General features: G+C 47.3%; 1 protein-coding gene across 4 annotated transcripts in view; it reads left to right on the top strand.

Annotated features, from left to right (window-relative positions):
* The window catches only part of LOC106579820 (serine/threonine-protein kinase TAO3), a 134069-nt gene that overhangs the window by 51781 nt on the left and 65105 nt on the right, over nt 1-17183 (top strand). For 2 of the 4 annotated variants that reach the window (XM_014160027.3, XM_045704275.2), the window contains exons 2-3: nt 4530-4622; nt 12451-12529. The gene's annotated coding sequence lies outside the window, so the exon portion shown is untranslated. The remainder of the gene's footprint in view (nt 1-4529; nt 4623-12450; nt 12530-17183) is intronic. The other 2 variants (XM_014160025.3, XM_014160026.3) reach the window with 1 other exon arrangement.

Genomic DNA, 17183 nt, shown 5'->3' with positions numbered 1-17183 from the left:
TCTGTCTCTCACTGTTCAAATAAACCTACCAATAAAATTATAGACTGATCATTTCTTTGTCAGTGGGCAAATGTACAAAATCAGCAGGGGATCAAATACTTTTCTCCCTCACTGTAAATATGGGTTGTATTTAAAATGGTGTTTGTTCTTCACTGGTTGACCTTTTCTTGTGGCAACAGGTCACAAATCTTGCTGCAGTGATGGCAAACTGGTATTTCACCCAATTCTTTTTGGATCTGTGTAATCTGAGGGAAATTTGTGTCTCTATGGTCATACATTTGGCAGGAGGTTAGGAATTGCAGCTCAGTTTCCACATCATTTTGTGGGCAGTGTGCACAGAGCCTGTCTTCTCTTGAGAGCCAGGTCTGCCTACGGCGGCCTTTCTCAATAGCAAGGCTATGCTCACTGAGTCTGTACAGATTCAAAGCTTTCCTTAAGTTTGGGTCAGTTACAGTGGTCAGGTATTGTGCCACTGTGTACTCTGTTTAGGGCCAAATAGCATTCTAATTTGCTCCTCCCTCTCTCCCTTTCTCTCTCCCTTTCTCTCTCCCTTTCTCTCTCTCTCTCTCTCTCTCTCTCTCTCTCATCCCCCTCCTCTCTCTCTCTCTCATCCCCCTCCTCTCTCTCTCTCTCATCCCCCTCCTCTCTCTCTCTCATCCCTCTCATCCCCCTCCTCTCTCTCTCTCATCCCCCTCCTCCTCTCTCTCTCTCTCTCTCTCTCTCATCCCCCTCCTCCTCTCTCTCTCTCTCTCTCTCTCTCTCATCCCCCTCCTCCTCTCTCCCAATCCTCCCTTTTCAGTCACTCAGATAGCATAAGCCATGGCAAAATATGTTGAGACACTGTCATGCGTACACACACACACACATACACACTGTCATGGGTACACACACATCAATAAGTGTCTGAAGGACGTCTGCACACGTACTCACAGTTTGTCCTGCACATAGATCACTCGCGCAATCACACACTCACTCTCTCTCTCACACACACACAGTCTAACACACAGCCACACAGCAATAACAGTGTCTGAAGGCCGTCTCCTGCCCTTGGCAGCGGGGCGTTCTCTGACCTAGCACTGTTAGTCACATCACACATCAAATATAGGACCCCCTTTCTCCCCCTCATTTTCTCTCTCATCCTGTGGCCAATCTCTTCTCCTCTCTCTCTCTCTCTCTCTCTCTGCCTGCCGCTCTCTCTGCCCTGCCGCTCTCTCTGCCCTGCCGCTCTCTCTCTGCCCTGCCGCTCTCTCTCTGCCCTGCCGCTCTCTCTCTCTGCCCTGCCGCTCTCTCTCTGCCCTGCCACTCTCTCTCTGCCCTGCCGCTCTCTCTCTGCCCTGCCGCTCTCTCTCTGCCCTGCCGCTCTCTCTCTGCCTGCCGCTCTCTCTCTCTGCCTGCCGCTCTCTCTGCCTGCCGCTCTCTCTGCCTGCCGCGGCCTGCCGCTCTCTCTGCCCGCCGTTCTCTCTGCCTGCCCCTCTCTCCTCTCTCTCTCTGCCCTCCGCTCTCTGCCCGCCGTTCTCTCTGCCTGCCGCTCTCTCCTCTCTCTCTCTGCCCTCCCTCTTTTTGCCTCTCTCTCTGCCTGCCTCTCTTACACTCCCTCTCTTCCTGAAGGAGGGAAGGCGAGGAGGACTTGAGAGCTAACTTTCCCACGGCTCCTGCCTCCTGTTTCAGTTATAAATCACGTAGCGACACTCACAAGAAGCACAATACATTTAGGTCCTCTTTTCCTCCTTTATTTTTCAAACGGTGGCTTGTTATCCCTGATCGGAGGCCAGTGGTATCTAGAGGAGAGAGATCTGAGGCCTGTGGTATCTAGAGGAGAGAGATCTGAGGCCTGTGGTATCTAGAGGAAAGGGAGAGATTTGAGGCCTGTGGTATCTAGAGGAGAGAGAGAGATTTGAGGCCTGTGTTTACTAGAGGAGAGAGAGAGATTTGAGGCCTGTGTTTACTAGAGAGATTTGAGGCCTGTGTTATCTAGAGGAGAGAGAGAAATAATTTGGAGAAAGAGGAAGTAGTTATCTTGGAAGAGCTTAGGGGTCGTTGGATGAATAATGTGAGTCTCTCTTTTCTTTTGGCTGTTGTCTGGTTGGATGGATGTTCACATCACAACATGTTATTTTGTTGTCTTGCCACTGACAGCATGGCCAGACTGGAGCTAGGTGCCAGAGTTCACTAGTCCTTGCTGATAACAAGCGTACCCATGACGTGATGCGTACCCATGACGTGATGCGTACCCATGACGTGATGCGTACCCAACAATGCTTGAAAATATGAGGAGTGGTACTCAATGATGTGTTGTTGGACTTAGGTTCGCCCCAAACGTAATGCTTTCTATTCAGGACCTGAAGTTACATTTTTTGCCACATTTTTAGCAGTTTAACTTTAGTGCCTTACTGTAAACAGGATGTGATTATTGTTGATGTGACAGTACTGTAACTAGCTAGCTGCTACCAGACCAGAGCTCTTGTAGATGTGACAGTACTGTAACTAGCTAGCTGCTACCAGACCAGAGCTCTTGTAGATGTGACAGTACTGTAACTAGCTAGCTGCTACCAGACCAGAGCTCTTGTAGATGTGACAGTACTGTAACTAGCTAGCTGCTACCAGACCAGAGCTCTTGTAGATGTGACAGTACTGTAACTAGCTAGCTGCTGCCAGACCAGACTTCTTGTAAACTCAGCAAAAAAAAGAAACGTCACTTTTTCAGGACCTTGTCATTCAAAGATAATTTGTAAAAATCCAAATAACTTCACAGATCTTCATTGTAAAGGGTTTAAACACTGTTTCCATTGCTTGTTCAATGAACCATAAACAATTAATGAACATGCACCTGTGGAACGGTCATTAAGACACTAACAGCTTACAGATGTTAGGCAATTAAGGTCACAGTTATGAAAATGTAGGACACTAAAGAGGCCTTTCTACTGACTCTGAAAAACAGCAAAAGAAAGATGCCCAGGGTCCCTACTCATCTGCGTGAACGTTCCTTAGGCATGCTGCAAGGAGGCATGAGGACTGCAGATGTGGCCAGGGCAATAAATTGCAATGTCAGTACTGTGAGATGCCTAAGACAGCACTACAGGGAGACAGGACGGACAGCTGATCATCCTGGCAGTGGCAGACCACGTGTATCAACACCTGCACAGGATCGGTACATCCGAACGTCTCACCTGCGGGACAGGTACAGGATGGCAACAACAACTGCCCGAGTTACACCAGGAACGCACAATCCCTCCATCAGTGCTCAGACTGTCCGCAATCGGCTGAGAGAGGCTGGACTGAGGACTTGTAGGCCTGTTGTAAGGCAGGTCCTCACTAGACATCACCGGCAACAACGTCGCCTATGGGCACAAACCCACCGTCGCTGGACCAGACAGGACTGGCAAAAAGTGCTCTTCACTGACGAGTCGTGGTTTTGTCTCACCAGGGGTGATGGTCGGATTCACATTTATCTTATAAGGAATGAGCGTTACACCGAGGCCTGTACTCTTGTGCGGGATCGATTTGGAGGTGGAGGGTCCGTCATGGTCTGGGGCGGTGTGTCACAGCATCATCGGACTGAGCTTGTTGTCATTGCAGGCAATATCAACGCTGTGCATTACATGGAAGACATCCTCCTCCCTCATGTGGTACCCTTCCTGCAGGCTCATCCTGACATGACCCTCCAGCATGACAATGCCACCAGCCATACTGCTCGTTCTGTTTGTGATTTCCTGAAAGACAGGAATGTCAGTGTTCTGCCATGGCCAGCGAAGAGCCCGGATCTCAATTGAGCACATCTGGGACCTGTTGGATCGAAGGGTGAGGGCTAGGGCCATTCCCCCCAGAAATGTCCAGGAACTTGCAGGTGCCTTGGTGGAAGAGTGGGGTAACATCTCACAGCAAGAACTGGCAAATCTGGTGCAGTCCATGAAGAGGAGATGCACTGCAGTACAACCTCTTCAGCGTCTGATCCCGTTAGCGGGATCAAAATCCAGCGAAAAATCATATCGCCAATTAGCATTAAAAAAATGCGACAGTACTGTAGCTAGCTAGCTGCTGCCAGACCAGAGCTCTTGTAGATGTGACAGTGCTGTAACTAGCTAGCTGCTGCCAGACCAGAGCTCTTGTAGATGTGACAGTGCTGTAACTAGCTAGCTGCTGCCAGACCAGAGCTCTTGTAGATGTGACAGTACTGTAGCTAGCTAGCTGCTGCCAGACCAGAGCTCTTGTAGATGTGATAGAACTGTAGCTAGCTAGCTGCTGCCAGACCAGAGCTCTGTTGTATCTTCGTGGATGGGGATGCTCTACCACCTAACCAACTCAGGGTATGATAGGCCTAGACTGTACTAGCCACTAACAGTGTGCTCGAACAACCTGTAAGGGTTATGAATTATTACAGTGCACTTCTGATACGTACATATTTGTTTAAGTACAAACTCTGTTGAAGTGAATTACGTAATTTCAACCAGTTTTAATCAGTTATGTCATGAAGTTTTCTGTATTTTATTTATTTATGTAAGTATGCTCTTTCCTCTACTCTGTTTCCTCAGGTTTTTCTCCATCTGTCCCAGCCATGAAGCAGCAGAGTGGACTATAGACCCGCTCTGGGCCTAGAGAACAGTACAACTCCCTCACATACTAAGGTAATGATGCATGTAGTCGTTCGGCGCTAGCAGACAGCTACTGTACAGGGGCGATTCCACTTCGGCATTACCCCAAAATAGTTTTGGTGTCCCAGATTGTTCTGGCAATTCTCACATCAAAGCTTCATTTGAAAATCATGATGAAAGTGGCCCTTTTAGACCTGTACCTGTTTCCTGACAATCTGTGAACTGTACATGACAGACATCTTGGTGTCATTATACTGTAAGACCCTATGATCTGAACTGTACATGATACAGACACCATCTTGGTGTCATTGTGATTCATTGATTTCCTTTTTGTACTATTCAGTCCTTTCACTCTCCCCTCCCTCCCTCCGTTATCTAAATCATTCTGTCCATATTGCATGGAAGCAGGCGACTGTGGAAAATGAGTCTGCTCTTTATTAAGGGTTGTACACATGACATTGATAGTCGATCTTGCATTCAGCTCAATGTTGACGTCTGAATGCCAACAGTTTCATGTGATTCAACATGTAAAATCAGTTTGCACTCTGTTCACAAGTACTCTCAGCAGGCAAGTGCTATTGGTGGGTTGAGCCCTAATGGTTGGTGAGTTGAGCCCTAATGGTTGGTGAGTTGAGCCCTAATGGTTGGTGGGTTGAGCCCTAATGGTTGGTGGGTTGGAGGCCCTAATGGTTGGCGGGTGGGGTGGAGGCCCTAATGGTTGGCGGGTGGGGTGGAGGCCCTAATGGTTGGCGGGTGGGGTGGAGGCCCTAATGGTTGGCGGGTGGGTTGGAGACCCTAATGGTTGGCGGGTGGGTTGGAGGCCCTAATGGTTGGCGGGTGGGTTGGAGGCCCTAAGGGTCGGCGTGTTTGTTGGAGCCCTTAATGGTCGGTGTGTGTGTGTGTGTGTTAGAGCCCTAATGGTTGCTCCTCTCTTGCTGCTCTACATACTCAAGCCGGCATGAAGATGCTGCTGCTGCCTTCGTAAAGCAGTTGCTCAGAATTAGACTCTTCACTGGGAGAAGAGAAGCACATACACACAGAACGCCAGAAGCAAAGCTGGCTGTTGAGTCACACAGCAGAGAGAGCTCAGAGAGTTGGGGAGCCCATAGCCAAGGCAGAGGGGGGGACAGACAATCTTTTTGGTAGGGTGGAGAGGGAGGGCTGGGTTTTCAGATGGAGGGAGGGAGGGCTGGGTTTTCAGATGGATGGAGGGAGGGAGGGCTGGGTTTTCAGATGGAGGGCTGGGTTTTCAGATGGAGGGCTGGGTTTTCAGATGGAGGGCTGGGTTTTCAGATGGAGGGCTGGGTTTTCGGATGGAGGGCTGGGTTTTCGGATGGAGGGCTGGGTTTTCGGATGGAGGGCTGGGTTTTCGGAGGGAGGGAGGGCTGGGTTTTCGGAGGGAGGGAGGGCTGTGTTTTCGGAGGGAGGGCTGGGTTTTCGGAGGGAGGGAGGGCTGTGTTTTCGGATGGATGGAGGGAGGGCTGGGTTTTCGGGTGGAGGGAGGGAGGGCTGGGTTTTCGGATGGAGGGAGGGAGGGCTGGGTTTTCGGATGGAGGGAGGGAGGGCTGGGTTTTCGGATGGAGGGAGGGAGGGCTGGGTTTTTGGATGGAGGGAGGGAGGGCTGGGTTTTCGGATGGAGGGAGGGCTGGAGGGAGGGCTGGGTTTTCGGATGGAGGGAGGGCTGGGTTTTCGGATGGAGGGAGGGAGGGCTGGGTTTTCGCATGGAGGGATGGAGGGAGGGCTGGGTTTTCACATGGAGGGATGGAGGGAGGGCTGGGTTTTCACATGGAGGGATGGAGGGAGGGCTGGGTTTTCACATGGATGGATGGGCAGAGAGCTGGGTTTTGACATGGATGGATGGGCAGAGAGCTGGGTTTTCACATGGATGGATGGGCAGAGAGCTGGGTTTTCACATGGATGGATGGGCAGAGAGCTGGGTTTTCACATGGATGGATGGCAGAGAGCTGGGTTTTCACATGGATGGATGGCAGAGAGCTGGGTTTTCACATGGATGGATGGCAGAGAGCTGGGTTTTCACATGGATGGATGGCAGAGAGCTGGGTTTTCACATGGATGGATGGATGGAGAGAGGGCTGGGTTTTTACATGGATGGATGGAGAGAGGGCTGGGTTTTCACATGGATGGATGGATGGAGAGAGCTGGGTTTTCACATGGATGGATGGATGGATGGAGGAAGGGAGGGAGGGAGGGCTGGGTTTTCACATGGATGGATGGAGGAAGGGAGGGAGGGCTGGGTTTTCACATGGATGGAGGGAGGGCTGGGTTTTAGTGTAGGAGGGTGAGCGAGAGTAGCGGGAGGAGGGGGTTGCCAGAGGGGAGAGGGGGTGGTTGATTCCAAATTCTACTGAATGTGTGTCCGTCCGACCGTGTGCGCATGTGTATAACCCATGTTTCAGCGCGGTGAGAGAATACATCTCACGAATCACTTTAATCTCTACTGCTTAATTCCCCCTCACAGGCATACTCCGATGTCCTATAGTTGTTCATTACAATTGAATCAACACATATCACCCATTCATATCCAAATGAGACTGAATGACCGTGTGTTATTAATACTGTAAAGTACACGTACACTCCACAGTGGTGATGAGGGGTGAAGCGTTATTACTGCACCCAGGCTGTCCGTCTTGATTAGTAAGGCTTTACTGAAGTGCAGTGATTCTCTATGGGATTGAATACCACAGTATAATATCAAAAGCCCTAATCCTACTCTGTAATATCATGCTAGTAATATAAAGTGAAAGGATCATTATCTAATTATCTCTCTCTCTCTCTGTCCCTCTGTCTTTCCCAACATCCATTCATTATCTCAATGCACAATTAAAACGACAGTTGGGCTATAGCACAAAATCAAATACAACTGGACAAAGCATGATGAAAGATAATGTTGTTGGAAGCCTTGGCAGAGGCCAAGTGCAGGCAATGGCAAATATTTTCTAATATTCCTTTGTCTGTCTGTCTGACGCACACGTGATGGAGCAATGACTGTCTGATGAGGAACGGTCTTTCTTACTGTGGTGAGTTAGGTTATATAGGACTGCGTCATGATGAGGAACGGTCTGTCTTACTGTGGTGAGCTAGGTTATATAGGACTACGTCATGATGAGGAACGGTCTTTCTTACTGTAGTGAGCTAGGTTATATAGGACTACGTCATGATGAGGAACGGTCTGTCTTACTGTGGTGAGCTAGGTTATATAGGACTACGTCATGATGAGGAACGGTCTGTCTTACTGTGGTGAGCTAGGTTATATAGGACTACGTCATGATGAGGAACGGTCTGTCTTACTGTGGTGAGCTAGGTTATATAGGACTACATCATGATGAGGAACGGTCTGTCTTACTGTGGTGAGCTAGGTTATATAGGACTATTATATAGACCTTCGAGTGAAATGCTGACTGACAGGCCCTCAACCAACGGGTGTAAACCTCACAGTGAAATGCTGACTGACAGGCCCTCAACCAACGGGTGTAAACCTCACAGTGAAATGCTGACTGACAGGCCCTCAACCAACGGGTGTAAGCCTCACAGTGGAATGCTGACTGACAGGCCCTCAACCAACGGGTGTAAACCTCACAGTAAAATGCTGACTGACAGGCCCTCAACCAACGGGTGTAAACCTCACAGTCAAATGCTGACTGACAGGCCCTCAATAAAAAATGCTTTAAGAAGATTTAAGATTTTTTTTAAATAAATATTTACATTTACATTTAAGTCATTTAGCAGACGCTCTTATCCAGAGCGACTTACAAATTGGTGCATTCACCTTATGATATCCAGTGGAACAACCACTTTACAATAGTGCATCTAAATCTTTTAAGGGGGGGGGGGGGGGGTTAGAAGGATTACTTTATCCTATCCTAGGTATTCCTTAAAGAGGTGGGGTTTCAGGTGTCTCCGGAAGGTGGTGATTGACTCCGCTGTCCTGGCGTCGTGAGGGAGCTTGTTCCACCATTGGGGTGCCAGAGCAGCGAACAGTTTTGACTGGGCTGAGCGGGAACTGTGCTTCCTCAGAGGTAGGGGGGCCAGCAGGCCAGAGGTGGATGAACGCAGTGCCCTTGTTTGGGTGTAGGGCCTGATCAGAGCCTGAAGGTATGGAGGTGCCGTTCCCTTCACAGCTCCGTAGGCAATCACCATGGTCTTGTAGCGGATGCGAGCTTCAACTGGAAGCCAGTGGAGAGAGCGGAGGAGCGGGGTGACGTGAGAGAACTTGGGAAGGTTGAACACCAGACGGGCTGCGGCGTTCTGGATGAGTTGTAGGGGTTTAATGGCACAGGCAGGGAGCCCAGCCAACAGCGAGTTGCAGTAATCCAGACGGGAGATGACAAGTGCCTGGATTAGGACCTGCGCCGCTTCCTCTGCGAATGTTGTAGAGCATGAACCTACAGGATCGGGTCACCGCCTTGATGTTAGTGGAGAACGACAGGGTGTTGTCCAGGATCACGCCAAGGTTCTTAGCACTCTGGGAGGAGGACACAAGGGAGTTGTCAACCGTGATGGCGAGATCATGGAATGGGCAGTCCTTCCCCGGGAGGAAGAGCAGCTCCGTCTTGCCGAGGTTCAGCTTGAGGTGGTGATCCGTCATCCACACTGATATGTCTGACAGACATGCAAGGATGCGATTCGCCGCCTGGTTATCAGAAGGGGGAAATAAAATAAAATAATAAAAAAATCGAATTCTAAAAATCTAAATAAAAAAGACAAAATAATAGATATAAAAACGAAAAAATAATAAACATATATTTTTTTTAAGTGTTAAGTAAAAAATAGATAAGTAAAAAATACAAAAAATAAAGTTCAAAATAATTGAAGAGCAGAAGTAAAATAACAATAGTGAGGCTATATACAGGGGGTACCGGTACAGAGTCAATGTGTGGGGGCACAGGTAAGTTGCAGAAACATCTACATGTAGGTAGAGTTAGTGACTGCATAGATAATAAACAGAGTAGCGTAAAAGAGGGGTCTGGGTAGCTCTTTGATTAGCTGTTCAGGAGTCTTATGGCTTGGGGATAGAAGCTGTTAAGAGGCCTCCCGGGTGGCACAGTGGTCTCAGGATTCTAGGTTCGAGCCCAGGCTCTGTCGCAGCCGGCTGCGACCGGGAGGCCCATGGAGCAGCGCACAATTGGCCCAGCGTCGTCCGGGTTATGGAGGGTTTGGCCGGCAGGGATATCCTTGTCTCATCGCGCACTAGCGACTCCTGTGGCGGGCCGGGCGTAATGCACGCGGACCAGGTCGCCAGGTGTACGGTGTTTCCTCCGACACATAGGTGCAGCTGGCTTCTGGGTTGGATGTGCATTGTGTCAAGAAGCAGTGCGGCTAGGTTGAGTTGTGTTTCGGAGGACGCATGGCTATCGACCGTCGCCTCTCCCGAGTCCGTATGGGAGTTGCAGCGATGAGACAACTGTAACTACTACCAATTGGATACCATGAAATTGGGGAGAAAAAAGGGGTAAAAAAAGAAGACTTTTGAACCTAGACTTGGCGCTCTGGTACTGCTTGCTGTTGTCTTTGACAATTTTTCGGGCCTTCCTCTGACACCGCCTGGTATAGAGGCACCAGTGATGTACTGGGCCGTGTGCACTACCCTCTGTAGTGCCTTGCGATCGGAGGCCGAGCAGTGATGCAACCAGTCAGGATGCTTTCAATGATGCAGCTGTAGAAACTTTTGAGGATCTGAGGACCCATGCCAAATCTTTTCAGTCTCCTGAGGGGGAATAGGCTTTGTCGTGCCCTCTTCATGACTGTCTTAGTGTGTTTGGACCATGATAGTTTGTTGGTTATGTGGACACCAAGGAACTTGAAGCTCTCAACCTGCTCCACTGCAGCCCCGTCGATGAGAATGGGGGTGTACTCGGTCCTCCTTTTCCTGTAGTCCACAATCCTCTTCTTTGTCTTGATCACATTGAGGGAGAGGTTGTTGTCCTGGCACCACACGGCCAGGTCTCTGACCTGCTCCCTATAGGCTGTCTCATCAATGTTGGTCATCAGTTGTTTCATCAGAAAACTTGATGATGGTGTTGGGGTCGTGCCTGGTCATGCAGTCATGAGTGAACAGGGAGTACAGGAGAGGACTGAGCATTCACCCCTGAGGGGGCCCCCGTGTTGAGGATCAGTGTGGCGGATGTGTTGTTACCTACCCTTACCACCTGGGGGCGGCCCGTCAGGAAGTCCAGGATCCAGTTGCAGAGGGTGTCGTTTAGTCCCAGAGTCCTTAGCTTAGTGATGAGCTTTGAGGGCACTATGGTGTTGAATGCTGAGCTGTAGTCAATGAACAGCTTTCTCACATAGGTGTTCCTTTTGTCAAGGTGAGAAAGGGCAGTGTTGAGTGCAATAGAGAGTGCATCATCTGTGAATCTGTTGGGGTGGTATGCAAATTGGAGTGGGTCTAGGGTTTCTGGGATAATGAGGGCTATGACCAGCCTTTCGAAGCACTTCATGGCTACAGACGTGAGTGCTATGGGTCGGTAGTCATTTTGGCAGGTTACCTTAGTGTTCTTGGGCACAGGGACTATGGTGGTCTGCTTGAAACATGTTGGTATTACAGGCTCAGACAGGGAGAGGTTGAAAATGTCAGTGAAGACACTTGCCAGTTGGTCAGCGTATGTTTGCAGTACACCTTCAGGTAATCCGTCTGGCCTTGCGGCCTTGTGAATGTTGACCTGTTATAACTCACATCGGCTACAGAGAGCGCGATGCTCTCATGCATGCTTCAGTGTTATTTTTCCTCGAAGCGAGCATAGAAGTAAATTGGCTCGTCTGGTAGGCTTGTGTCACTGGGCAGCTCTCGCCTGTGCTTTGTAGTCTGAAATAGTTTGCAAGCCCTGCCACATCCGATGAGCGTCAGAGCCGGTGTTGTATGATTAAATCTTAGTCGGTGGTTTGTCGAAGGGCGTAGCGGGATTTCTTATAAGCTTCCTGGTTAGTATCCTGCTCCTTGAAAGCGGCATCTCTATCCTTTAGCTCAGTGCGGATTTTGTATGTACGTACGGTCACTGTGGGGATGACGTCATCGATGCACTTATTGATGAAGTCAGTGACCAATGTGGTATACTCCTCAATGCCATCGGAAGAATCCCGGAACATATTCCAGTCTGTGCTTGCAAAACAGTCCTGTATCTTAGCATCTGCTTCATCTGACCACTTTCTTATAGACAGAGTCACTGGTGCTTCCTGTTTTTGCTTGTAAGCAGGAATCAGGAGGGTAGAATTATGGTCAGATTTGTCAAATGGAGGGCTAGGGAGTGCTTTGCTGGTAGAAATGCGGTAAAACGGATTTGAGTTACCCTGCATCAAAGTTCCCGGCCACTTGGGCGCTGCCTCTGGATGTGCATTTTCCTGTTTGCTTATGGCTGTATACAGCTCATTGAGTGCGGTCTTAGTGCCAGCATCAGTTTGTGGTGGTAAATAGATAGCTACGAAGAATATAGATGAAAACTCTCTTGGTAAATCGTGGACTGTGAGCAAAACCGCGAGACTTCCTTAGATTTCGTGCACCAGCTGTTGTTTACAAATATACATAGACCGCCACCCCTTGTCTTACCAGAGGCTGCTGTTCTATCCTGCCGAACAAGCTTAAAACCCGCCAGCTGTATGTTATTCATGTCGTCGGTCAGCCTGGACTCGGTGAAACATAAGATATTACAGTTTTTAATGTCCCGTTGGTAGGATATACATGATCGTAGTTCATCTATTTTATTATCGATTGATTGTACATTGGCTAATAGGACCGATGGTAAAAGTAGATTGCCATCTCGGCATAGGATCCTTACAAGGCACCCGGACCTTCATCCCTGATACCTCAGTCTCTGATACCTTCGTCTCTTTCTCCTGCGAATGACAGGGATGAGGGCCTTGTCGGGCGTCTGATGTACATCCTTCCCGTCCGACTTGTTGAAGAAAAAGTACTCCTGCAGTACGGGGTGAGTAATTGCTGTCCTGATATCTAGAAGTTTTTTTTCGGCCATAAGACACGGTGGCAGAAACATAACGTACAAAATAAGGAACAAATAATGCGAAAAAACACACGCAATAGAACAATTGCTTACGGGATCGTAAAAAGGGCAGCCATCTCCTTCGGCGCCATTCTTCATTATTATAATGGTGAGAGGTTAGCATGTCTTGGGTATGACTTTATCACGAATCATGGTAGCATCCACATTAATGAAGTGTTAATTCCTTACAAGTGTTGGAATGTTTCTTCCACTTTGACATCATAGTATTTAGTGTAGATTGTTGACAAAAAAAGTACAATTAAATTCATTTTAATCCCACTTTGTAACACAACTAAATGTGGAAAAAGTCAAGAGGTGTGAATACTTTCTGGATACACAATCTATCTCACTGTACCAGGTGGTGCTCAGTGGAATAGAGCTCTCCTGCTGAGTGTGTGTGTGTGTGTGTGTGTGTGTGTGTGTGTGTGTGTGTGTGTGTGTGTGTGTGTGTGTGTGTGTGTGTGTGTGTGTGTGTGTGTGTGTGTGTACTTGCGCGCATCGAGTCTTTGTAGTGCGGGCAGAGGGCACTAATGGGTGGCTCTCATGCTGGGCTGACTCAGATGGTCAGGGGTTCATTGACCCCTGTGCTGCGTGTTAGAGGTCTTCATGCATCCAAATAGTGGACGATAAATAACCTAGCTATAGCATCTATCATAGTGGACGATAAATAACCTAGCTATAGCATCTATCATAGTGGACAATAAATAACCTAGCTATAGCATCTATCATAGTGGACAATGAATAACCTAGCTATAGCATCTATCATAGTGGACAATAAATAACCTAGCTATAGCATCTATCATAGTGGACAATAAATAACCTAGCTATAGCATCTATCATAGTGGACGATAAATAACCTAGCTGTAGCATCTATCATAGTGGATGATAAATAACCTAGCTGTAGCATCTATCATAGTGGATGATAAATAACCTAGCTGTAGCATCTGTCATAGTGGATGATAAATAACCTAGCTGTAGCATCTATCATAGATCATAGTGGACGATAAATAACCTAGCTATAGCATCTATCATAGGGGATGATAAATAACCTAGCTATAGCATCTATCATAGTGGATGATAAATAACCTAGCTATAGCATCTATCATAGTGGGCGATAAATAACCTAGCTATAGCATCTATCATAGTGGATGATAAATAACCTAGCTATAGCATCTATCATAGTGGATGATAAATAACCTAGCTATAGCATCTCTTGGTCTACTAGCAAGAGTTGGCTTGTTGGTTGGTTGCGGTCTCTCTCTCCCTCTTCCCTGCTCTCCGTGTCTCTCTCTCCCAGTACTGCCCCTCCCCGCCTGCTAGAGCGGCACCTCTCTCTCTCTCTCTCTTTCTGCCTCTCTGCCTCTCTCTCTCTCTCTCTCTGCCTCTCTCTGTCTCTCTGCCTCTCTCTGCCTCTCTCTCTCTCTCTCTGCCTCTCTCTCTCTCTCTCTGCCTCTCTCTTAGTAAAGTCGCTTAAAAATTACTTTTCTGCTGCTTACCTCACTGGGATCGGTCTGGATCCGACCAGGTCTATATGGAACGGGTCTCCATTTAAAAAAATCTATGCATATCAGGTCCGGGTGGGAAAGCCCCAGGTCCATTTCGGACTTTTTGGTCCCGTGAAGACGTTTGCGCGTGTGTGTATCAGAGCAGAGCTGTAGAATGTAATATTCAGCAGCCTGATGGTCTTCTTTCATAGCAACACGTTTGAAGATGAATTAGTAATGGCAGTGCAGTGGCCTCGGGGAGCCCACAGCGTGAGAAACCACCGTATTGGTGGGTGAAATGTGTGTATTTGTGTAAGAGGATATGTGAGGGCATGTCTGTTTACCAATATTCTTAACGGGAGTGTATGTTTGTGTGCAATTGCAAAGGTGAGGACCTGTGTGTGCCTTCGCGCAAATGCTAGGTCCTCATCACTCTACTTTACTACCCCCTCTCTATCACTATATATATATATATATATATATATATATATATATATATATATATATATATATATATATATATATATATATATATATATATATATATATATAGAGATATAGATAGAGATATAGATAGAGAGATAGATAGATAGATAGATAGATAGATAGATAGATAGATAGACGTCTACACACACATCCCCACAAGCACTCACACATATGCACCCACTCATTCGCACGGACACATGCATGTATGTGTGCTCACTCGTGCGAGTGCACGCACACACACACGTGAGCACACATGCTTCGATTTACACACACACACCCACGCACTAACTCCCTAATCTGTCTAAGCCGCGTCCCTAATCACATCCCTCAGCACAGTGTCATTCATAGATAGATCTGCAATTATTTCAATATGCGCATGCACACACACACATGGTGTAAGCGGGTAGTGAGGATCAACAGCACAGTTTCAACCTGTTGTTGCCTAGTTGCATCACATCACACATTCCTGGGGTGAGGAGCAAGAAGAGAGGGAAGAGGGATGGAAGCAAAGGGGCCCTAGAGAGGCCATGTGACCTCTTAATTTGCTCCATTTTTATCTCCGACCCCCTCCTCTATCCTTCTATCTCCAACCTTCTATCTTATCTGTCTCTGACCCTCTATCCTTCTATCTATCTCTGATACTCTATCCTTCTATCTATCTCTGACACTCTATCCTTCTATCTATCTCTGACACTCTATCTATCTCTGACACTCTATCCTTCTATCTATCTCCGACCCTCTATCCTTCTATCTATTTCTGACACTCTATCCTTCTATCTATCTATTTCTGACCCTCTATCCTTCTATCTATCTATTTCTGACCCTCTATCCTTCTATCTATCTATTTCTGACCCTCTATCCTTCTATCTATCTCCGACCCTCTATCCTCTATTCTTCTATCGCTGACCCTCTATCCTTCTATCACCACGTGTGTTAAAGCGCTGATGCCCTCTCTCTTCCTCTGTTCTCTTTCTCCATCTCTCTATTCTCTTCATTCCTCTGTTCCTTCTCTTTTCTCTGTTCTCTTTCTCATCTCTCTCACTCACCTCTCTTCTCTGCTCCTCTGTCTCTGTCTCTCTGTCTCTCTCTCTCTCTCTCTCTCTCTCTGTTCTTTTATCTGGTGGAAGCTGTGTATCCAGATTGTGAGCTCAACAGGAGGAGAGTGGAGACAGACGGGGATGATGCAATGAAGAGGGAGACACACACACACACACACACCCTTGAAATGCTTTATATGTATTTGGAGTAAATGGAAACAAAACATGGCTTACACACACACACACACACACACACACACACACACACACACACACACACACACTGTGTTTTCCCTGTTGGCATATGTCAGAAGGGTCAATGAAGGCTTGTAGTTTATCTATAGCTTACGAGTGTATTTATTGTTCTGTGTCTATAATTCTCCCCAGTCCAGCCAGAGACATGGCATCTATTGCATCCAGAACACATGGAGAAATCTTGAACCTGAACTTTTATTAATCTTGACCCTGAACTGTGATGAATCTTGACCCTGAACTGTGATTAATCTTGACCCTGAACTATTATTAATCTTGACCCTGAACTGTGGTGAATCTTGACCCTGAACTGTGGTGAATCTTGACCCTGAACTGTGGTGAATCTTGACCCTGAACTGTGGTGAATCTTGACCCTGAACTGTGGTGAATCTTGACCCTGAACTGTGATGAATCTTGACCCTGAACTGTGATGAATCTTGACCCTGAACTGTGATGAATCTTGACCCTGAACTGTGGTGAATCTTGACCCTGAACTGTGGTGAATCTTGACCCTGAACTGTGGTGAATCTTGACCCTGAACTGTGGTGAATCTTGACCCTGAACTGTGGTGAATCTTGACCCTGAACTGTGGTGAATCTTGACCCTGAACTGTGGTGAATCTTGACCCTGAACTGTGGTGAATCTTGACCCTGAACTGTGATGAATCTTGACCCTGAACTGTGATAAATCTTGACCCTGAACTGTGATAAATTGGCAGTAGTTCACCCATTACTAACATCAATGGTGGAACCAATTCATGTTTTTTTTTAAATGTTTCAACCCATGTTTATCACGGGTATTACGTAGCAATGATAATGTGTGTGAGAACTGAACTTTAGTTAAACACAATGACGGAATACCAAGAGTACAACACAATGTACAGTATTGTAGCTTACACATTAGAACCCCTGTAACCAGGCTGTCATCCATTATTTATAGGTTATTCACACCATTTCCTATCAAATAGTCAGCGTTGTCCGAGGTGTAGTAACCAGCTCAGAGAGGGCCTGCTGCTGCTCAGGAGAAATACCTCATTAACCACACTACAGTTAGTTAGCATGAGAACATAAACAACTGTCTATGTCATTGTAGAGCTAGATAAGAAGTCAGGCAGGAAGCCAAGTCTGCATTTACCAAACGGAACACACAAAACACACAGAACACACCATTGTTCCAAAGGTTCTACATAATCCGGGTCATTCCATGCCTTTCATGTGAAAAAGGAACAAATATGACCATGCCTTTTTGAACAAAGAGTTGTCCTATGTAGTAGATGGTTTGATATGACATTGTATCTGAAAACAATGAATACCTCTAAAATGA

Source organism: Salmo salar, chromosome 20 (assembly GCF_965601325.2).
Source record: "Salmo salar chromosome 20, fSalSal1, whole genome shotgun sequence".
NCBI lineage: Eukaryota > Metazoa > Chordata > Actinopteri > Salmoniformes > Salmonidae > Salmo > Salmo salar.
The sequence above is the reverse complement of the archived record's forward strand: the minus strand, read 5'-3'. Positions and strand labels throughout refer to the sequence as shown.